Below are 25,560 nucleotides of genomic sequence, written 5' to 3' on the forward strand. Positions count from 1 at the left end.
GGGCATATCCAGGAGACCCCTCTACATCTGGTGTACCGACGGGGGTAACCTCTCTCGGAGTGGCACTCAAAGGGGTGCCATCAAAAGGGGTGTTATCTGCTGACGACTGCGCAAAAACTGGAGTAACTGGAGTAGACGTCCCCACAGGTGTGACAAATCCTGGAGGTAACAAAGCTTCAGTTGAACGACGAGACGGAGACATCACATTCGTGTCTCCACAGTAGCACCCCCTGATCCCGATGCAGTCCCTCCCTCTGGCCCAAGTCGTGAGCGTCGAGATTGTCTGCTCGAAGCTAAAGCATCTGATCGCGCTGAAGCAGATCTAGAAGAGCGCCCTGACGAAGAACGAGACAGCTCCTGGTCTGCCATCTCTCTAAATCTCGCGAGCTGGTTTGGAGACATGCGTGCCATCATGTCCTGAAACTCCTCATCGCTCATCCCTCGACTCATCCTGAAAATGTCACCTGCACAGATAAAAAATGGTGTTAGAATAATCAATTCAAACTATACAAAGCACAATAATATAAATCATTTTTGAAAAATCACTCTTAAAATGCATATCTTATGTATCTTTATGGAAGATCTAAACAACGAATTGAGTAATACAATTCTCCAAGAATGAAGTATTCTATGGTCCCATGTTAATCTCATGACACAACTCTGCATACACTGGAAGGTCGATAGACATGTCACCACAAAAGAACGAGTCTGCCTCGTTCTCAAAAAATTCTTGGACTACTGTATTTCCATCATTGTTAGCCGATGCGGCTCCAAGCTTGCGGTGGCCTCCACCCTTTGTAATATCGACCCCTCTATTTGCATATTATCTTCATCTATGCCCGGAACATCGCTTTGATCATATACTCTCACACTTCGAGGAGTTGAAAGTATAACATACCACCATCGAGGTTGTCGGGGGTTTGGATAGAAGATTAACTGTTCACAAACACGTACAAAGCGAGTTGAAACCATTGTGACATAAACCATGTCGTATTACAATTAGCAAGCAAATGACTCTATGCACCTGTTCACAATGAGCCGGCAATATAAAGGTGTCGCGCAAATCCGTCCATTTTTTTTCAGAATCTATTTCGAGAAATCCAGATGGACCTCATCGAACTGTTGCTCTAGCTCCTCCAAGTACCACTTTGAACCACTGCACATCGAATAGTATCATGGAGAAGCTACGGTAATCCACCGTAATAATACTTTGCAAGTTCCCAAAATACTCCATCTCATCCACAACCGTGTTCGGATCCGTTGCTCGTCGCCGGCTCTCTTGCTCAAACCTTGCCATGACACCACGGTCCATTGTGAAGCGCATTTTGTCAATACGCTCCACACGAAAATGTCGTCCGCGCGACCACGCTGCACTATATATTTTGTATTATATATTGAAACTCAAATTAGATGTTGCATATAAAATTTAGATATGACATATTCTAAACTCCTCATCACCTTTGGACTACATCCCCTCGAGAACTCCCACTCCTCCATTGAGACCTCTATCCCTTCGCTGGATGCTGCGGTCAAGGCTCCATGCAACCATCGTGTTGACATAAACCGTGGCATCTCCTCCATGCCTTCGGGATATCGAATCGGTCGATGACGCGTACTGCGTCGGAATTCAGCTCGCGCTTCCTCTCGATCTTGCCTTGCAATCTGGTACTTGGCGAGCCACGTCTCCATGGAGGCATGGTGCAACATACAAAAGCGATTCACCTTCTCTTCTATTGAGGCATCCATTCTTTTTTCTACCCCATTTCCAACCACCACATCTCCAATCAGTCTATCATCGTCCTTCAGCGTCCATAGCATTTCATTGTCTGGTTCCACCGTTGGTAGCCATTGTGAGATATGCACTAACGCCTCTGACACCAATCAATCTTCCGCCATACTACCTTCTGGACGAGCTCGTTGTCGCACAAAGCCTTTCAGGGTTTTCATGAAGCGCTCCAAGAAGAACATCCATCGCGTATGGACATGTCCAGCAATCTCCACTTCGTCCACAAGATACACAAGAAGGTGAACTTGTATTGTGAGCATACTAGTGGGCAGGTATTTCTCAAAGAGACAGACCGTCTCCACTGCTCCTTGCCTCGCGGATTCAATAGAGGACGTCTTAATCTCTTTCTGTGAGATCCATTGCACCAAAGTCGACAACTTGTAAATGGCCCCACGAATTTCTGGAGTAAGGCATCCTGCGATCGCGATCAGTAGTACAAACTGCCACAAATGAGAAAGCACTATGAATAATGGTCACTTTTCAAATTGCAAAATGCCCATGCTAATTACAATCCATTCTGTTCACAAACCTGACATATCTTGTGCCAATCATGGGATTTTAGCCCCGACAATTGGTCATCTTTAGAAAATGCGGACTTGAGAGAATGCATCATACCCGTCGGAGTACGGATAGACTTGATTACTTGCTTTACAATGCGCTCTTCTTTGGTGGAAAAAACCCAAGGAGTGCGAGGAAGCTGCACTCCCCCTTCAGCACTCGACTGCGGCCAAAGCGCCTCCATCTTACCTACCTCCTTCAAATCCATTCGTGACCCTATAGTCTCTCTTTCGTGTGATGTGGTCCCATAGCAAGCTGCCCACATTCTTGAAAATATGCATGGGATTCAACAAGTGGTTGACCTGTAAGTGGGTCCAATATGGCAACTTGTAGAAAACTGAGAACCGTCGCATTCCATTTGGATGTGATTCCGGGTTTACCATTTTCGGCTCGTACCAGCTTGCACCGTTCATACGTGTTGGAGGTCGTCCAAGAAAACCTTCCCTGAGTTCATGATTCTCCGGCAAGAAAGCGGTGTGTCCTTGATATACCATCTTCTTCATGGTTCGTGACCTTCGGGAGTCTAACTGTGGCCCACACAATGGACATGCATGATAACCTGAGGTAACTAGACCTGTAAGGCGAGCCACGACCTAGTAAATACTTGATTGAATGAAATAAAATATAGATATTACTAGCGAGAACGGAGGTCTGCTCACCTGAGCACTCTCCCAATCCCGGAAAGTTATGCATCGTTCACATGAGAATGGCTCGAATGTTGGCTGACCGCTGACCATCGCACCTGCTCATATCTTGCACAGTGATTCCCTGCTCCCACAAAATCTTAAGCTCATCGACTAATGGATGAAGATATACGTCCATATTTTTTACTTTGTAGCGGCTCGGGACGAGCAAGCTAAGGATGAGATATCATTTCTTCGTAGAAAGCCATGGAGGAATGTTGTAGTTGACAAGCACTATAGGCCACACACTATAAGAAGTCGAGCGTAGACCGAATGGGTTCACACCATCCATGGCGAGACCGAGTCGAAGATTCCTTGGCTCTCGCGCAAAGCCTGGGAAGGTAGAGTCAATGTGGCTCCATGCGCGTGAATCCGCTGATATTCGTTGAACTCCATCCGTGGACCTATTCTGCACATGCCACATTGTCAAGCTTGCCATGCTAGATGTGCGAAACATGTGGTTTATGCGGGGGATGAGCGGAAAGTGTCTGAGAACTTTTTGAGGGATGGTTTGCCCTTGCAAGTCCTGTCGATACCTGTGAGCACCACACTTTGGACATGTCTCCATAGTCTCGTATTCATCTCGAAACAGTATGCAGTCGTTGATATATGCATGGATGTTATTGTAGTCCATGTCAAGCTTCCGTAAAACATGTCGTGCATCATCACGAGACTCAGGCATGGTATTTGCAGGTGGTAATATATGATATTTCAATAACCTGAAAAAAATCATAAAACACATTGAAAAAGCACAAATGTTTGCAATAATACTATAAAAAATAATAATCAATGAAGCCTATGTGCAAGGTACCTGAATAACTCAGTCACACTCGTATCGCTCCAACCGTATTTTGCTTGCACACTTAAGAGTGCAAGCAATGTCTTCAACCGAGATACTCGGCACCCATCATATAATGGTATGGATGCTTCCTCTCTAAGCGGGTCAGATGTCTCAACATCCATGGGAATCAATGCATTGATCATTGCCTCCATCTCAGGCTCCAAGATTGTAGGTAGGTCGGAAATGTTGTCTGTCTCCTTTGGCATTGACGGTATAGATGGGCCTTGCGAGTGGTGGATTGGCTCCTGCAATCCATCCATCGCACGTCCACGAACTCTTCTAATTGGCCGCAAAGAGTGCACTCCCCCTTGGGTCGAGACATCACCCCCCTGGATAGAAAATTTGCCAACAAGACCCAATCTTATTTTGTATGGTTTTCAATTAGCTTGCGAGTACAATGTATGATTGATATTAACTTCAAATTACCGTTTGCTGAAAATCTGCAATCGCCTAATCAATGATCTCAGATTGAAACTCGCCAAATCGTCGTACGTGTTCTATAGACAATCGACGTTTTCGTCTAATTGCCAACTTGCATTGAGAGCAAGGACATGGGACATGCTGATTAAGATACGTCTCGCGATCTTGAACAATAAGACATTCTTCGTTTTCCATCTTATCTACATTACAGCAAACGAGGCTTAAATGGATAGCTTTATGGAGATGTACGTCAAGTTGCAAGTTGACCATAAATCTTGCATTGTACATAGTAGTTGAGAGATTTTTTGATGTTGTATCTCGGCCTTGTATCATGCTCAAGGATTTGTTTGTCCCGGTAGATAATTATTCGTTATTGTAAAAAACTGCACTAGAGGGCTTTGAGTATAAGTAATCCATTTATGAGCATCATTGAGGATCTCTTAGTCTAATAACAAATCAGTCTCAACAAAAAGCATCTTAGAAATGTGGTTTTTTTGTCCTAGGATCGCGTATTAAAATTAATGCCATCTATGAAATTTATCAACTATAGTAATAAAATTTATTTCAATCAATTCTACTCATAGTCATAAGACCTGAGAGAAAATATCCTATACTCAATTTAAGGGATTCTTCTTCTATAACAATACTTTTGGGTTTATTTTGATGAAGTACCGTAATGACCATTAGCTAGGGTATCATTTTCTTTTAGTCCTTTCGTTGACTAGTTGGCATGATTTCTAATTTGTTATGCCTATAAAGTTAATACAAAAATAATGAATTATGCATATCACAATTAGATCCCCTACTTGGACATTATGAAGGACATGACCAACTTTAAGCCATCTTAAAGAGTCACCAATGTATGTGGCCCATGGCAAAGCACATTGGATACCATTATCGATAAGTCTATTGTCGTGCATCTTAAATCTCCTAATTAGACTTTATAAACGGTATGACTAATTTTTAGCCCCCTTAAGGAGTCGATGTAATGGTACCCATAAAAAAAGTAAAGTGGATACCATTACCATAATCATGGATATGCTATCATTCCAATATATGTTATCTTTCTCTTTCTCTCCCTCTCCCTCCCTCTCTTTCTCTTTCTCTCGTATTTCCTCTCCCTCTCACAATATATCTTAACACTCTCCAAAAGCAAAAGGGAGAGGGAGAGAGAGAATGCACTCTCCCTCCCTCTCCCTCTCCCTCTCGCTCTCTTTCTCTTTCTCTTTCTCTCCCTCTCTCATTTCCTTCCCCTCCCTCTCCCTCTCTTTCTCTCCCTCTCTTTCTCTCTTTCTCTCTCATTTCCTCTCCTAAACAAGCAAAAAAGAAAGTGATTCAAACATTAAACAAGCAAAAGGGAGAGTGAGAGAGAGAATGCACTCTCCCTCCCTCTCCCTCTCCCTCTCTTTCACTTTCTCTCACTCTCTCATTTCCTTCCCCTCCCTCTCCCTCTCCCTCTCTTTCTCTCCCTCTCTTTCTCTCTTTCTCTCTCATTTCCTAAACAAGCAAAAAATAAAGTGATTTAAACATTAAACAAGCAAAAGGGAGAGGGAGAGAGACAATGCACTCTCCATCTCTTTCTCTTTTTCTCCCTCTCTCATTTCCTTTTCCTCCCTCTCCCTCTCCCTCTCTTTCTCTCCCTCTCTTTCTCTCTCATTTCCTCTCCTAAACAAGCAAAAAAAAAGTGATTTAAACATTAAACAAGCAAAAGGGAGAGGGAGAGAGAGAATGCACTCTCCCTCCCTCTCCCTCTCTTTCTCTTTCTCTCCCTCTCTTATTTCCTCCCCCTCCCTCTCCCTCTCTTTCTCTTTCTCTTTCTCTTTCTCTCCCTCTCTCTCTCTCTCCCTCTCCCTCTCCCTCTCTTTCTCTTTTACTCTCTCATTTCCTCTCCTAAACAAGCAAAAAAGAAAGTGATTTAAACATTAAACAAGCAAAAGGGAGAGGGAGAGAGAGAATGCACTCTCCCTCTCCCTTCCTCTCCCTCTCTTTCTCTTTCTCTCCCTCTCTCATTTCCTCCCCCTCCCTCTCCCTCTCCCTCTCCCTCTCCCTCTCTTTCTCTTTCTCTCCCTCTCTCTCCCTCTCCCTCTCTTTCTCTCTCATTTCCTCTCCTAAACAAGCAAAAGAGAGTGATTTAAACCTTAAACAAGCAAAAGAAAGAGAGAGGGACACTCATCGATGAGATATGGTGAGCGTGGGGCGGCTCCTCTTTGCGATGAAGGCTCCTCCTCTCCTTCGCGAACAACGGCGGTGGCGGCAAGTCTTCTTCCTCTCATTCTCTCACGACGGTCGCTCTCTCCCTCGCTCTCACTCTCAAAACTCACAAGCCGCAAATGCGAAATGAAAACCGCGCTCGGTTTTAGTCGCTTTTTTCCCCCTATGGAGTACTAGCTCAAATCCTTGTAGTATAAAAGAGAACATGTGAGGAATCATGCCATCTCACCTAATGTCCAATTGGAAAGTGAGCTGTGCAATAAGCGAGAACCTCTAAGAAAGAAGAGTGAAGCATCCCCAAGTCCACGACATTTAGGAGACAAGCAATCTCACAGCTCCATATAATAGAGCAGTCCAAGAATGCTTCTCATGAAGTAAGCACAACTCATGAGTACAAGGTTGTAATGCATAAGCATCAGAGTAGCGCATAGCATTAGCGTGGCTCATGGAGACAGCTAAGAGCACATAGACTCTCTAAAGTCAATCATAGAAGAAGGGCTAGCATCCCAGGATGAGTCTCAAGATAATATGCGACCTCAGCGAAGTAGAAGATTGATATATGATTGTAGCATCAACCATAAAGCATACTGAATGTGCATCAAGAGGCTTGAGAGATGTCCGCGTCTCATAAAAGATAGCACGACAATTGCGTATAACCTGCTAGGGATCCAAATCCCATAACCTGTAAGCTTGAAAGTCACAATCTCCATAACCAAGGAGGATACATCTACGTGACATAGACATATCTGGTATATATACAAATGTATGGCAGCCAAACATCCTCAAGTAATCATAGAAGGGTCTCATGCCACTCCATGCCTCGTGTGGTGTAATACGATCCAAAGTTAGACACGACATCTTATTAATTAAGTAGATTGCCATCATGAGGGCCTTAGTCCAAAAGCCATAAGATAACACAGTTGTGGTAAGCATGGAATCAACCTTTGCCTGTAGAGTTAGGCACATGCCATGAGCAATCTCGTAATACTATGGGATAGGAAATCAATGGTAGACTACTGACAGTAGGACTAAAAGTTGGGAGAGATAGCATGACTCTCATAATCCATCTGCAAGCACCTAGGCTTGCAACCAGTAGAATCCATAAACGTGTTAAGCATAATTGTGGCATTCTCAATCCGTACCAAGGAAAAAGTCCAAACACGGTGGGTAGCATGATTCACGAAGTTCATAAAGTATGACGCTCTACCAAGTGATTGGGAAGGTATAGGTCTATATACTATATAATGGTCAAGATCTAGAAGATCATGCCTCTCATGATTGCCATGAGTCAAAGGGGCACAAGCATCAAGATTTGCATGTGATAAAGGAGGCAACAATGAGTCTGAATGAGACAAGATCTCTATCTCTTTGTGGTGCATATGGCCTAGGCGATAATGCCATAATAATGCATGTGGTATCTGGATAACTGCAACCATAGAATCTCCCACATGAGAGACATGCACTGGGTAATGAGAACCAACTCTAGAACCTATGGCCAAAACCAAGCAACCACGACAAATCTTCCATGACCTATCCTGAAGAGAAACATAGTAACATGCATCACGTAACTGACAGATAGACATTAAGCTTTTACTAAGTATATGAACATGTAATACATCATGGAGCACAAGAGAAGTCCCATTAGGCAAAGCTAGGTGTATGTCCCCTGCACCAACAATAGCATAAATCTGCTCAAGGCCCAAATCAATATATATATCAACCTCACTGTAAGAAGAGAACCATGCTCTATGAGGGGTAACATGACAAGAGACTGAAGAATCCAACAGCCAATCAAAGACATAGGCTTAATCATTGAGCAAGTAAGTTGTAGGGAAACTAGATGACATAAGGACATACTCAACTACATCATCATGGGTAACAGCAAGTACCTCCCCACTAAAAAGAGTGGTAACACCTGCTGCATCGCTGACTCTCTGCTAATGTCGAGTTCTTATCTCTGTCTCTGTTGCTCTCTAATCCGTTTAAAACATTTTCTTTTAACATGCCCAAGCTTTCCACAATGGAAGCATACAACATCTGTAAACTGAAGAACCTATAGAAGATGACAAGGAATCCAAGTAATCATGAATAGGGCTATCCATAGCATCCACGGAAGTAAAGGAGTCGAGGGTTGTCCCAACAAAGGAAACCTGCTCATAAAGAGAATCATCTACAAGTACATTAGTGGTAGAAGCATAGTGCAAAGGCTCATGAAACCTCAACGGATGGGAGGACATAAAGACATCAACCAAGGATGCAAAAGCTCCCACATGAAGAAGAGTGGTAGCCAATTGTATGACGTAACCAACCATAGTATGGTAAAGCATAAGACATCTGTCATAAGAGCATACGGTATTCAGCCATGGAATCAGTCCGTAACATAAGGGAAAACATGACTCTGCAGTACATTAGACCACATAGTAGCATCCAAGTCAATGCAAGATTGGTAAGTGGCATAAGATCCTGCAATGGTCAAGCTCCAGGAGAAGTCCAAATACCTATACAACATCATCTATACAAGTGGATCTGTAAGGTATATAAGAGTAGACCATGTGCATAGACGGGTAAGCATACATAGCATCTACTCTCTAACATGGATGGGCAATAGTAGCCCAACTAGTATAAATCCAAGTATCAATGAGCAATCATTGTTCAATACATGTCTATATAAACCAAACATCAAGCGATCAAATCCATTGGAGCATAAGGCCAAGTAGCAAGGTCCTAACAGAAAAATCCAAATCAATGTCCAACTACTCCACGAAAGTCCTCGAATGCAAGTCTTGTCAAGCCCAAACATTTGCCATACTACAGCTGAATCCAAAAGCATTCACATTAGACATAAACCCACATGGGTAGCCTAGGCATAAGTAATCATAAGTGAAATGCCATCTGCAAATAAAAAATGACAGTGAACCATAAAATTGAGCTCTACTTTTTACTTAAAAGCATTCCAAGAGAAAAAAGGACCATGTGGCATCATCCAAATACATCAGTACATAACCCTAAGTAGCCAAGAGCACCACGTGACCAATAGGCATAACCCAACTGTAGCATAAGTAGCTTTAGCCTTGAAGTTTCCAATAGTAAATAAATGTCCAAAATTAAGCAAACAATGGCTCAATCCAAGCTCAAAACCATAGGCATGCTTTCCCATATGTATAGGTACCAACCGGATATAATCGAGCATCAAATGATCATGTAGCATAAGCATAAAATGTAATGATAGGGGGCTCTGCTCTGTTTTGGGCTGCCTGTGGACTGTGTAAAACAGTCAATGACTGAGAAAATTCAGCCCCAAAAGTATCTCATATCATAGGCATACATTTCTTGATATGTAGGCACAATTTGGTCATGATCGGGTATCAAATGATATGGGTAAATAAGCATAGGCATGAAATGTTGGTTGATGCCATGTTTTGGACAGATCTTGGGACTGTTACATAGTCCATGGCTGAAGTAAAATTAGCTTAAATGCAAATGCCAAGTACAAATACAAGTGCCATGCCTTCAAGCCAAGTGCTCGGGGCTTCAATAAGCATGATTAAGTGCCTTGTTAAAGAGGGGAGCTGGAGGGTTGTTGCCATGGAGGACACTGTTGCCCAGAGGCCTGCTGTGAATTGTGCAAACTACGCTTGCTACCTGAAGGGGGTGGCGGGGCTGTTTCAAGTCAGTGCCAATGTTGGGGGATATTGCCAAGAAGCCAAAGAAGGCTCCAAATCAAGCTAGGTAAGCAACCAAGCTCTCCAATGGTTGCCACAAGCTCAAACCCTGCTGTGAACTGTGAGCTGAAAATTGAGTGAGAGAAGAACTCCCATACCTCGTGTCGATGACGGGAAGAGGCCGAGAAACACTCGTGAAGGATCCGCTCTGATACTAGTTGAAGGGGATGCAATGGTAGTGGGGAAGGAGAAGAGTAAGATGTAGGAGAGAAGAGCACACACAAAGTAGGTGTTGTCAAGAATGGTATGATAGCCTTATTGCACTATCATATTATATATGAATAAAGAATGGGCAGTCTATGTACATGGGTACACCTAGTGGCCTTTTATCTGAACAAGTTACACTTGGTTTCATTTTATCATTGAAGATACAAGGCATATCCTAATCTAGGGTGAATTTAAAATTAAACCTCTAGAAAGTCATATCCTTATGTTTTTAATATAGACTCATCATAGTTTTCACATCTCGATTTTTTTTTCACCAACAAGTATTTGAGCATTATAGTTAAATCAATGCATTTTGAACATCAATATAGATAGTTTATTTGTAAATTAGTTGAACAAAAGTTCATTTTAAAATCAATCTTAGCTCTTATATTTTTATATCTCAATGTTGTTTAATAATTACTAGTATTTATCTAAAATATTTGCTACATTTCCTTTATTAGAGAGTTGTCAAGATTAAGAAGCTTAAAAAGTAATTGGTTATTTTTGCTAGGTTATCAAAATTAAGAAGTACTTTTTGCTAGGTTTTATTGATCCCTTATGCACATACATATGATTATTAGTATTCATGTGAGATAATTATCCCCTCTCTTAGCTCCCCACTCAATATTATTTTTAGCTCATAAACTCCTTAGATACATATATACTCATAAATGTTGTACTAGCTTTTTCTAAGCTTAAGTTTTATCGTATCTTACAAAAGTTAATATGAATGTGTAATTAGATGGTGTTCTCATGGTATAGATGGAAAGTTTCTCAAGTGATATGAGAAGGTGCTCATGCTTATATAAGTGTTTACAAAATAGACAAGGATGATAGATGATTAGTTGAAGTACTTTTTACCATCATAGTCGTCAATATTTACTTGGTAATGTTCATAGATGGTACCAATCGCCATTTATGCAGTGGATCATATACACATGGATGCATTCATTCTCTCTTTAGGGCTATGTAAGGATATGCATGGATTCACTCTCTCTTTCTACAAGTCCATCTGTGTGTTGTGTAGCTAGGAAGTTGAAATTGTTTACAAGGTATAACTACACATATTTTTGAGTATCACTTGTTTGAGAAGATACCATGCTAGAGAAAGGTTAACTGTTGTGATGGGCCTTTTGATCTTAGGAACATGATACTCCTATCAAGCTATTTAATTAGATGGTTTTTCTCATGGCACAAATGGCAAGTTCCTTAAGTGATATGAGAATGTGCTTATGCTTATATAAGCGTTTATAAAGTGGTAAAGGATGTCAAAGCACTTTCTACCATCATAGTCATCAAGTTTTACGTAGTAACGTTCATAGAAGGATTGATACACAAAGATCAGATTTTTATGTGACTATGGTACAAGATGTTGAACAATTATCTCAAACTATAGATGGACCGACAGGGAGAATGTTGAGATGGCAAGCTCAATACGTGCGGATATTGATGATAGACGGCTTAGCTAGATGGGTCTGCACATCTATACTTAGCACATTGGTGGTTATTATGATCCTCACATGGCCACTAACTTATCACTTATTATATTTAGTTTATTACTTCTACATAGATATAGTACTAGTTGATTAGTATAATAAGTTATTCATTGTTTGACTTAGTAGGTCACTTTTCTTTATGTTGTATCTTATCTATACTTTATGTACATTGTATTGTGTGTGAAAGAATAAGAAGAAACCAAGAAAATGTTTTGGTCTCTATCTCTCTTTTTGTGTTCTCGAGTGAGCTTCCTCTTATGTGTATGGTGTGTGTTTGGCACAACTCAAGCAAGTCTCCTCACTACACGATTCTTGACATGGTATCAAAATGGTGCCATTGAGAGAGATTGGTTTTGAAGCCTGAAGTGAAGGAGAAGAAGCAATGATTCGAGCAAGTAAGCAACGGGTAAGAAACTCTTCTATTCTTTCACTCTTTCTACTTATGGAGGCACATGAAGTAGGGCAGAGTGAAAATCTTAGATTGCTGTGAGATTTGGTGTGTGAGTAGAGCACTGCATATTTTGTAGTAAAGCCCTTCAAGGCTTGTTCGTTTCTTTTTTGGGTATCTGAGACTATTTCGGGCCTTGTTTTATAGCTGCAAGATTGTGGATATTAGTTTTAGGGTATTTTGCGATTTCGACTATATTAATTGAAAGTGGATACACAAGTTGTAGATTTCAAATCTATATTTTTTTAGGTATTTGCCAAGAGCAAACATAAGTTTTATCTACAAACAAGTTATAGATTATATGTACTGTTAAGCAATTAGTGAAAAAGGTTACTTGGTGTGTTGCTATGCACTTGTTATGAAAGATTACAAAAGACTTGCTTGTTGTTTTGCATCATTTTTGTGATAATTACAGAGAACAGTGAAAATCCCATAATTGAGAAGTTGGACAAGAGTAACTACCGTTCATGAAAGTTTTGTATAACAAACTTTCTCATTAGAAAGAGCCTTTATGAGTTGTTTTAGGCGAAGAAAAAAAGCTAGAGCTGAGTATTCCTACGTGATTGCAAATAAATTAAAGGCATGGAAAGAATGGAATGCAAAAGACAAAAAGGTGATGTATTAGCTATTTACAATTATTCATAATACTATGATGGGACATATTAGAAATGCATAAACTTCACATGCAGGACATAAAATTTTTGAGAAGTTATTTTCATTAAATACAAAGGCATAAAAGATTCAACTCAAAATAGCTTGAAGAAAAGAAAAATATATGTCAATGAGTATGTTTTGAAGATGACAAGCATTGCGGATGCTTTAGTAGCGATTGATGTAATGCTTGATGGTGATGATTTGGGTTCATCTACTTTGGATGTAATTAATAATTAGAAAGCTTGGAAATCATTTGTTACTTCTATATATACATAGAGATCATTTTTATATTTTGACGAGTTGGTCTCTCTCATGATTACCGAAGAGATCAATATGCAAGTTGACTCATCTAAAAGAAATGACAAACAAGTCCGAGCATTTTACTCAAGTTTAGGAAGGGGACATTGAAGATCCTCTATGAGAGATCGCCGTTGGGACATGTTGGTGATAACTAGCAAAACATGTTAAATAAGAAATTTGGTGAAATCCATATTTTTTGAAAAACTTTAGAGGCAGGGGAGATCTAGAGGAAGAGGTGGATGGCAAAATGGAGGTTTTGAAAAATTTGCTATTGTTTGTCATTATTGTGGCAAAATAAGTCATATTGCAATCCATTGTTATGTTAAGAAGGATGATATCCGCTATGGTAAATTGTAGCAAGAAAACTATGCGTAGTCTTCATGATAGAATGAAGATAAAAATGAGCGTCTGTTTATTAGGCAATATATCATGAATGTTGTTACAGAAAAATGGACACATGATGATGTATAGTATATTGATTCAAGTGTATCTAATCATATGACTAGTCATGTTGGATGGTTTGGAGAGATGCACGACTTACAAAATCTAGGTTATGTGCAAATGGGTGATGATTCATGCCACCCAATTTTACACATTAAAAATGTTCTCTTGTTCTTGTATGATGACCAAAACAAAGAGTCTATCAAATGTATTACATGTGTCATCAATCACAAAGAATTTAGTATCTGTTGGTCAAACGGTAGAGCAATGGTTGTATGTTCAATTTAATGCAAAAATATTGTTTTGTATAAGACTTTAATAATAAGTGTAGGTTAGTCACAAAGAAAGTAGAGCTGGTTGTATGTTTACTTTAGATATTGGAATTCCTACAATGAATGCTACTATGTATGCTAAAGGAAAAAGAGTGGTTTCAGCCATTGAAATATGGCATAAACATATTGGACATACAAACGTACAAAGACAAATGAATGTAGTCCAAAGGATTGATTACAAGGTTGCCTACTTTTAGAGTTGCAGAATTTCATAAAGTGTGTGAAGCATGTCAGTTTGGTAGGCATACAAGCAAGATAACCCTTTTCACATGACACAGATGTGAACAAAAATATACTTAATATTGTGCATATAAATGTTTGGAGACTTGCATAGAATGTATCTCTTGGTGGTAACAAATACTTCATCACCTTTATTGATGATTGTTAAAAAAAGCTATGTTTAATGAAGGAAAATAGTGATGTATTTGAGTACTTCAAATCTTTCAAGGAAGTCGTTGAAATAAGAACATGTTAAGTACTTAAGATCAAGTGGAGGGAGTACATCTCTAATGAGTTTAGTGGCTTCTTGAGGTCTCATGGGATAAAGAGATAGTTTACTTTGCAAGTATACCCAAAGCAAAATTGGGTTACAAAAAGAAAAAATAGGCATATTGCAGAAGTTGCATATGCATTGATGGTGTGGCTAAAAAGAATATATAAAAATATTTTTGGTTTGAAACTGTTCATATTGCTGTTTATATTATAAACAAAACTTTCACAGCTGTAGTTTATGGAATGACCCTTGAAGAATGCTTTATAGGCAAGAAGCTCAATATGCCATACTTGAAAGTATTTGGTTGTATTGCACATGTTCATGTGCCACATTAGCTGCGAAAGAAGCTTTATCCAAAGGTTGAAAAATGCATTTTTATTGGATACTCTTTAGAGCAAAAAGGGCATCGTTGTTATAACCCTGTCATAGGCAAGTTTAGAGTGAGCAATGATACTATTTTTGATTAGATGAGTAATTGATATGCATCTACTGGCAATGTATTAGATGATGATAATGATCACAATAGCTATGTGCAGTAAAAAAAAACAAGAATCATGAAGCCTGAGTAGCCTAGAATAATCATTTAGTATTATACATACAGTTAGCCCTTGGTTTGTGGGAGACTAAGGAGTAGTTTCATATCTTCAGGTGGATCTACAAGTATTGTAGGTAAAGACAAAGGAAAGAAGAAAGTATTGGTAGTAATGATATATCTACTAGTCATTTGGGATTTGATGGAGATTAATTGAGAGAGTTTGGATGATAAGCTTGGTATCCCTTGAGCCATGATAGTAGATGTACAAAGAGCATGTAGTAATGTAAAGGCTCCACTGAGTGAACCAATGGTACGTAGCTCTAGCATGCTCAGATATCCTATTAAAAGATTTGGTTTTGAAGGTTATGCCACTCACCATTATGCTTATATTGTGAAGATAGTTGATGATGTTGAGTCCACTTGTTTTGAGGATACTGTTGGTCATGCTCATTGAGATGCAGTAATGGATGAGGAGATGGGATCATTAGAAGCCAATAAGACTTAGGATTTGGTACCCTTGCTGCCTAAGGGCAAGAAAGCTATTGGCTATAAGTGGGTTTAAAAAATCACGCATAATGCAAATGGTTTGGTTAGTAGGTATAAGGCTAGGCTAGTTGCAAAAGGGTATGCTCAAATATATGGCACAAATTATGAAGAGACATTTAGTCCAATTGCTAGGATGATAACTATTAGATGCATGATTGCTTTGGTAGTAGCCAAAGTTTAGAGTTTGTAGCAAATGGATGTCAAGAATGCCTTTTTACATGGGGTGAATTGCAAGAAGAGGTGCATATGGAGCAACTAGTAGGTTATGAGGATTTAGAGCGTCTCACATATGTGTGTAGGTTAAAGAAGGGGCTCTATGGGCTAAAGTAAGCACCTTGAGCATGGTCTGATAAGATCACAGAGTATCTTGTCAATATTGGCTTTTATATTTTTGATGCTAATCACTCACTTTATGTGAGAAAGAGAGATGTAAGTTTGGTCATTAGAGTCATCTATGTGGATAACTAGATTATTACAAGTTACAGTGAGACGATGGGATTGTTGAAGTTAAGGACTTTTTGAAGAAGAAGTTTGAGATGAATGATTTGGGTAAGTTAAGATACTTTCTTCGTATTGAGGTAATTATATGCGATGATGTTATATGGCTATCCCAAAGGTAATATGGCTTGGATATATTATCCGAGTATGGTATGACAATATGTAAGCCTCTTTCAGTACTATTAAAGCAAAATGTGAAGTTGAGTTTTGACATTGGGGATGAGATAGAAGACCCTACTATATTGAGAAGGATAGTAGAGAGTCTGATTTATATGACTATTACATAGCCAAACTTGAGCTATGTTGTTGGCCTTGTCAGTTAGTTTATGCAGATACCTAGAAAGCCTCATTTGGATGCAATTAGCTAGTACCCTTTGGACTAGTAAATGGATATTCTCATATGCAAAACCTTTTTTAGAAATGGATTAAGCATAATAAGTCTTCATTCAGTAGTGGTTATTGTTGTCCAAAGTTAATTTTCTTAAGAGAGGATGATGATGATGCACCTTGCCAATAACTACCAATCCTACAACCCAAGCACTCTAAAGGATTCTGTTATGTGACATTCCTGGATGCGTCCTTAGAAGATGAGTTCTCGAGCCAAGAAGTAACTAATTTCCAAACCAAACCTAAAACATCAATGATACCATTTTAACATCCCAAGGAGTTAGCCCAGCCCTCATTGATAGAGGAAGTTAGGTCCAATGGGGCCTCAAACAAGGAGGCCACTCCCTTGAAGAAGTTGGATCTATATCCAAAAGCAGTCTGTGGGACCTTCATCCGCAAAGTGAAAGGTGAAAAGCAATTAATATTCGTGGATATTGATGGTATTGAATGTTACTTGAAGGTGGGTATTAGTCCTCTAAAAGAAGAGTTGTCGGTCCTGCATGACCTTATGAAGGAGAACTTAGATGTGCTTGCATGGTCATACAAAGATCTGAAGGGGATTGATTTCATGGTGTGTCAATATCATATCAACTTAGAGCGATGCAAAGCCTGTGAGGCAAAGACATAGGCACATGAATCCAAATTACTTGCCCTAGTGAAAGCTGAATTGCTGAAGCTCCTTGAAGCTAAGTTTATCTATCCAATGGTCAATAGTAAATGGGTTTCACCCATTGTAATAGTACCCAAGAAGAATGGAAAGTTGCAAATATGTGTGGACTTTCGAAATCTAAACTCCAAGACTAAAAATGATCATTTTCCTATTCCTTTCATAGATCAACTATTGTTGGATACATTGGCAGACCATGAGCTTTATTCGCTCTTGGATGGATTTAGTGAATATTAGCAAGTCCAAAATTGCAAAAAAAAATCAATCCAAAAAAACCTTCACAACAGAATGGGAAATCTATGCTTATAGAGTGATGTTGTTTGGGCTCTATAACACTCCTATTACCTACCAGCGAGTGATGATGACTGCATTTCAAAACCATTCGCATGATTTCATTGACGTATATCTAGATGACTTTTGTGTATATAGCCTAATTCGTGAGCATTGGGGATACTTGGAGGAGTGCTTCGATAGGTGTTGAGAGTATGGGATCTCTGTCAACCCCAATAAGTGCATCTTTGGACTATTTTCAGGAGTTCTTTTGGGCCACATTGTCTTTGCACAAGGAATAGCAACAAATCTTGCCAAGATTGAGAAGATTGCAGCCTTAACACTGCAAACCAACCTCAAAAAATTGAGGGGATTCCTTGGTCATGTGAGCTATTACAGAAGATTCACTGCACACTTTGTAACGAAGGTAGCTCCCTTGTAGAAGATCCTGAGAAAAGATGCAAGGTGTACATGGACTACTGATTGTGATGAAGCGTTTTATATCTTGAAGCAATATCTAATTGAAGCCCCATCCTGTAGCCTTCTGAGATTGGACAAAGGAGTTCCATTTGCACATTGATGAATGAATCAAAGGCCTAGGTGCAATCCTATGCTAGAAGGGCTCTTTAAAAGCTAGATCAGTCCATTTACTATACAAGTGCTAGAAGGTCACCGACAGAGAATGAAACTATACAGTGATAGAGCTTGAGTGCTTGGCAATGGTGTTTGCTTTAGAGAAGTTTCGATACTACCTGTTGTCAACTCATTTTAAATTCTATGTGAACTATGAGACATTGTCCTTAATGAACAAAGCAGATGTGAAGGGAATAATGTTGAGATTGGCTCCTTCTATTTCAGGATTTTGACTTTGAAGTGGTTACTAAGCGTGATCACTCCCATGTCCTAGTTGATCATTTGTCACGAATCCCTCAGAGTGATGAAGGGGAGCTAGATGATCCTAACCTTCTTAATGCTTCCATTTTTCTAGTTGAAATTGTAACCCCATGGTATGCAGCCATAGTCAATCTCTTGACAATGCAATAATATTCTCTTGGTATCTCTAGCCGCCGAGGGAGGAGAAGCTTCTATTGAAATCAATCCCTTACATCTTATTAGGTGGCACTCTGTACAAGAAAGGCAAGGATGAAGTACTGCGAAGATGTTTTGCAGGAGAGAAGATTGGAATAGTGCTAAAAGCATGCTATGATGAGCCCTGTGGAGGACACTTTGCAAGAGAAGCAACAATCAGAAAGGCCTTGCTACTCCTAGGATATTAGTGGGCTGATCCTCCATAAGAATGCCCATGACTACTGCAAGCATTGTGATACTTGTCAATGGATGGAAAAGCCTACGAAATCTAGCACTATGCTACTACAGTCCATCCTTCACCTAAAGCCATTTGAGAAATGGGAAATTTACTTCGTGGGGTCGATTGATTTGCCAACGAGAAGGAAGCAGAACATATACATTTTGGTTTGTACGGACTACGTGATGAAGTGGTGTGAAGCCAAAGCTCTCAAGTGGGGTAATGGCAATAATATGACCCTATTCCTGCACGAAAATATCATTACTTATTTTGGGAGTCCCTTAGAGTTAGTAAGTGACAAATGTACTCACTTCCTCAACAAGATTATGTAAAAATTGATAGAGCTGTATAAGATTCGCTATTGCAAGTCCACACCTTACTATCCCCTAGAGCCAACGGCCAAGTCGAAGTTACCAATTGCATCCTCTCTTCGATTCTGACAAGGACGATTGCTGCACATCACCATGATTGAGATAATCGACTTACAGAGGATATCTGGACACACAAAACCTTCCATAAGACTGCTATAGGACAGACCCCTTTCTAGTTGATGTACGGTACAAAAGCCATTTTTCCTATTGAGTTAGAGCTACCCTCTTTATGTGTGGCTATCAAAGAGTGCTTGGGAGATGACGAGTCCCTACAATGTCATCTCTTGCACTTAGAATGTGCGGATAAGAGTCGTAGAATGGCCCTACAGTGTATGGAAGCTACGCAAGCTTGATGAAAGGCCTATTATGATAACTTCATCAAGCAAGAGTTTAAGGAAGGTGATGTAGTCTTTGCTTATGATTCACATTTTGGCAAGTTTCCAAGCAAGCTTCAATAGCATTGGATGGGCCCTATAAGGTACGGTGTTCTTGCCATTCTCTTTTTTGAAAAAAATAACATAAATGCATATATTGGTCATGGGAGAAAAGGACTTCGCTCCTTGTTATGCCGATCTATTCTTCAAGAAAAGGTGGAGACACTCTCAGAAGTAGAAAAAAAAACAAAAGAAAAAAAAAAGAAAAAGCGTTATGAGAGAAAATGAAGAAATTCATTGTCATAACAAGTCTCATTTTAAGAAAATACGGTAAATATCCTTGGATAGAAAGTTGGATGTGGAAAAGATGGCAACACTCCACAATCCAGATTAGTAAATCATTACTCGATCTTTCAAGATGCAGTTTCAAAGATGCCTCCCTTGCACCTATGCCAGATTGGTTGGGACACATCGATGCATCATCAACAACTTTGCACACTAGCATAGTCCTTCTGAACTATCCCTCTTATTGATTTCTGATTCGAGAAAATCACAAAAAAATATTTGTCTAACACTTTGTTGATTTTTTGTACATTTGAAGGTTTGAAATAAAGAAAAGGGACAACCTCTTGGGAAATCCAAGAAATCACTGGATGGAAATATTTCATGGACCGGTTTACCAAGGGGGGTGAAGAGTAAAGATCAATGGAGGAAGGTGAAGGAAAAATGTGTAATGTAAAAAGAAAAGATATGAAATGGATTTGGAGCCATCCAAAGGGCATGTGAGGCTCATAATGTCATGGCTTTGGAGCCTTATGATAATTCAAACAAATGGGACCCTTCTTGGAAGCATTAGTGGAAGAAAAATCAGGCACATGATTTTGTAAGATTTTTAAAAAATACTTTCACTCCGATCCAAAAAACTTTTCAACATGAAAGTTGTAGGACGTGAGCTGAAGTTTTGGCTGGTATTTTTTTATAATTTTTTGGAGCTACAAGTCGGGAGATATGGCCAAAATGGTGGATGCCAACTTTTTCCAATTGCGGTGGAGACCACCTTCCAATTTTATATACACCCACACTTTCTTTCCCACACTTAACACTTCCATAAAACATCATTAATTAGACTTCCAACCCTTTTCCCTCTCTTCTCCTCTCTCTCAAGCTAATAAACCATTAGAATTTCCCTCCTAAATCACCCTCAAATCATCCTTAATTGTAGTAGTAATGTATGAATTCTCACTACTCTCTCTCCATTATTACTAGATATGATCTTATTTTATGAAGATTCTTTATATTTTTGTCAAGAATCGCGTGGTGGGGGGACTTGCTCAAGATGCTGCACGGAACACATACAGAATGCACAAGGAGAAGCTTACTCAAGAGACAAGAAGAGATATGGAGGCCAAAACATTTTCTTGTTGGTTTCTTCTTATTCTTCCACACACTTTACAATGTACACAAAGTATAGAAAAGATACAACATAAAGAAAAGTGGCCTATTAAGTCAAACAATGCATAACCGACTATACTAGTCGACTAGCGCTATAATTATGCATGCAAATATGTGTAACAACCTGAATATAATAAGTAATGAGTCAGTGGCCATGTGAGAGTTATAATGACCACTGATATGCTAAGTGTAGACATGTGGACCCATCTAACCAGGTGGTCCATCATTGTCAAGAATCGTGTGGTGGAGGGAGTTGCTCAAGATGCTGCGTCGAACACACACAGAATGCACAAGGAGAAGCTCACTCAAGAGACAAGAAGAGAGATGGAGGCCAAAACGTTTTCTTGCTGATTTCTTCTTCTTCTTCCACACTCTTTACAATATACACAAAGTATAGATAAGATACAACATAAAAGGAAAGTGGCCTACTAAGTCAAATAATGCATAACCGACTACACTAGTCGACTGGCGCTATAACTATGCCAGCTGTAAATAGGTGTAACAACCTGAATATAATAAGTAATGAGTCAGTGGCCATGTGAGAGTCATAATGACCACCGACGTGCTAAGTGTAGACGTGTGGACCCATCTAACCAGGCGGTCCATCATCCATGTCCACATGTGTTGAGCTTGCCATCTCAACACTCCCCCTCAAGCTCAACTGCATCTCTGCAACTCCAAGTAAGCTTCGAAACTTTTGAAGCTTCTCTGTACCCAATGCCTTCATGAAGATATCAGCTATCTGATCCTGTGTGCTGACATACACCAAGTCAATCTCACCTGCTAGTACCTTCTCTCTCACAAAGTGGTAGTGTATCTCAATATGTTTTGTCCTGGCATGGAACACAGGGTTCCTAGCTAACTGTATACTGCTCATGTTGTCACAATAAATGACAACTGGACCTTCCACCTGCACATCCAAATCAGCCAATAACTTTTGCAGCCATACTACCTCACATGCTGCAACAGCAGCACCTCTATACTCAGCCTCTGTACTCGACAAAGCAACTGTAGATTGCTTTTTGCTGCTCCATGCAACTGCTGCACTACCAAGAGAGAACATGTATCCACTGGTAGATCTTCTATCAGACATACTACCAGCCCAATCTGCATCTGTGTATCCAAACACCTGTACATCTATACCTGCCTCATAGAAAAGTCCATAATGTAATGTGGACTTCACATATCTCAATATGCGTCTGACTGCATCCAAATGTGGCTTTCTAGGTACTTGCATAAACTGACTCACAAGACCAACAGCATAGCTCAAGTCTGGCCTTGTAATGGTCATGTAAATCAAACTCCCCACTATTCTCCTGAACATAGTAGGGTCTTCTATCTCATCCCCAACATCAGCACTCAGCTTTACATTCTGCTCCAACGAGACTGAAAGTGGTTTGCATGCAGTCATACCATACTTGGACAACATATCCAAGCCATACTGTCTTTGGGACAGCCATATACCATCATCACATCTGATCACCTCAATGCCAAGGAAGTACCTTAGCTCACCTAAATCCTTCATCTCAAACTTCATCTTCAAACAGCCCTTGACTTCAGCAATCCCACTATCACTATCACCTGTAATAATCAAGTCATCCACATAGATGACTATGATGACCAAACCTGCATCTCCCTTTCTCACATAAAGTGAGTGATCAGCATCAGAAACATAAAAGCCAATATTGACAAGATACTCTCTGATCTTGTCAAACCATGCTCTTGGTGCTTGCTTGAGCCCATAGAGTGCCTTCTTCAACCTGCACACATACGTGGGATGCTCTAAATCTTCATAACCTGCTGGCTGATCCATATACACTTCTTCCTGCAAATCACCATGCAAGAAGGCATTCTTTACATCCATTTGCTGCAATCTCCAACCTTTGGCTGCTGCCAAAGCAATCACACATCTGACAGTTGCCATCCTAGCAGCTGGACTGAAGGTTTCATCATAATCTATGCCATATGTTTGGGCATAGCCTTTTGCAACCAGCCTAGCTTTGTACCTGCTAATAGAACCATCTGCATTGTGCTTAATCTTATAAACCCACTTACATCCAATAGCTTTCTTTCCCTTTGGCAATGATACTAGATCCCAAGTCTTATTGGCCTCTAATGCAGCCATCTCCTCATCCATTGCTGCATCCCAATGAGCATGACCAACAGCCTCCTCAAAACATGTGGGCTCAACATCCTCAACTAGTTTCACCATATAAGCATAATGGTGAGCTGCATAACCCTCAAAACCAAATCTTTTAACAGGATATCTCACCCTGCTAGACCTGCGTACCACTGGATCACTCAATGGAGTCTTTGCATTAACACGTGCTCTCTGCACACCTGGAGTCCTCACTGAAGGAATGCCAAGCTCATCATCCAAGCTCTCTGAGCCACTGGAGTCTCCATCAAGAACTGCATCAATGCCTTCTGACACTTTATTCTTTCCTTTGTCTTTACCTGTAGTGCTACTAGATGCACCCGAAGATGTAGAGGTACTCCTTAGTCTCCCAGACCAAGGACTACCAGATGATGTATCTGGTCCACTAAGAGTCCGTGATTCTTGCCTTTCAGCCTGCATATGAGTGTCATGATCATCATCAACATCCAATGCATCACCACTAGATGCATACCAACTGCTCATTTCATCAAAGATGACATCCCTGCTCACTCTGAACTTACATGTGACAGGGTTGTAACAGCGATACCCTTTCTGCTCTAAAGAGTATCCAATAAATATACACTTTTCAGCCTTTGGATCCAGTTTCTTCCGCAACTCATCTGGCACATGAACATACGCAATGCAGCCAAATACTTTCAAGTGTGAAACATCAGGCTTCTTACCTGTAAAACATTCTTCGGGGGTCATACCATGAACTGCAGCTGTGGGAGTTCTGTTCATAATATAAACAGCAGTATGAACAGCCTCAGACCAAAAATGCTTAGGCATATTCTTTTCAGCCATCAAGGCGCGTGCAACTTCTGCAATATGCCTGTTTTTCCTTTCTGCAACCCCATTTTGCTGTGGGGTATACCTGCATGTGAACTGCCTCTTTATCCCATGAGACCTCAGAAAATCACTGAACTCATTTGAGAGGTACTCTCCCCCTCCATCTGACCTCAGGCACTTTACTTTCAAGCCTGTTTCTCTTTCAGCTGCAGCCTTGAAAGTTCTAAAGTGCTCAAACGCTTCACTCTTTTCCTTCATAAAATATACCCACAGCTTTCTAGAGTAATCATCAATGAATGTGACAAAGTATGAACTGCCTCCAAGAGATACATTTTGTGTAGGCCCCCAAATGTCTGTATGCACAACATCAAGGATATTTCTGCTTACATCTCTGTCATGTGAAAAGGGTTGTCTTGCCTGCTTACCAAACTGACATGCTTCACATACCTTCTGAAATTCTGCAACTTTAAAAGTAGGCAAACCTGTAACCAACCCTTTGGACTGCATTAATTTCAGCCTTTGTACATTTGCATGTCCAATGCATTTGTGCCAAATTTCAATGTCTGCAACAACACCTTTTCCTTTGGCATACATAGCCGCATTCATAGTAGGAATTCCAGCATCTAGAGTGAACATACGTCCAACTCTACTTCCCTTTGCTACCAACCTGCACTTGTCATTGAAGTCTTCTACAAAGCAGCCCTTTGCATTAAATCTGACTTGCAGCCCTTGCTCTACCATTTGACCGACTGACACCAAGTTCTTTGTAATAGATGGCACATGTAATACATCTGAAAGACTCTTTGTCTTACCATCATGCAAGGACAAGGGAACTTTTCCAATATGTGAAATTGGGTGGCATGAGTCATCACCTGTCTGCACATAACCTGCATTCTGCAAATTTTGCATCTCTCCAAACCATTCTGCATGGCTGGTCATATGATTGGATGCACCTGAATCAACATACCAAACATCGTCATGTGCTCCCTTTCCTGTAACAGCATTCAGCATATGCTGCATAACAAACAGACGTTCATTTTTGTCTTCATTCTGTCGTGAAGACGATGCATAGTTTCCTTGCTGCAACTTACCACTGCGGATATCATCTCTCTTAGCATAACATTGGGCTGCAATATGACCTATTTTGCTACAGTAGTGGCACACAATACCAGAGTTGTTAGAACCTCTGTTCTGCCATCCACCTCTTCCTCTAAAGCTCCCCCTGCCTCTAAAGTTACCACGACCTCCTGAAACCTGCATATCGCCAAATTGCTGATTCAATCTGTTTTGCTGGTTGTCACTACCACGTCCTGTACCACGGCCTCTTGAAGAGAACCTGCCACGTCCCCTTCCTGAACTGGAGTAGAAAGCTTGGACCTGTTCACCGCTTCTTTCAGATGTCTCACTCTGCATGTTGATCTCTTCAGTGATCATAAGGGAGACCAACTCATCGAAATCTGGAAATGGCTTTCTGACATATACGGAAGTTACAAAAGACTTCCAAGCCTTTTCATTGTTAAGTCCACCCAAGGTAGACGACACCAAATCATCATCATCAGGCATTGCATCAATCGCTGCCAATGCATCTGCAATGCTTCTTACCTTCAGTGCATAC

Source organism: Lygodium microphyllum, chromosome 2, assembly GCF_053477565.2.
Source record: "Lygodium microphyllum isolate KBCC chromosome 2, Lygodium_microphyllum_v1.1.10, whole genome shotgun sequence".
Lineage (NCBI taxonomy): Eukaryota > Viridiplantae > Streptophyta > Polypodiopsida > Schizaeales > Lygodiaceae > Lygodium > Lygodium microphyllum.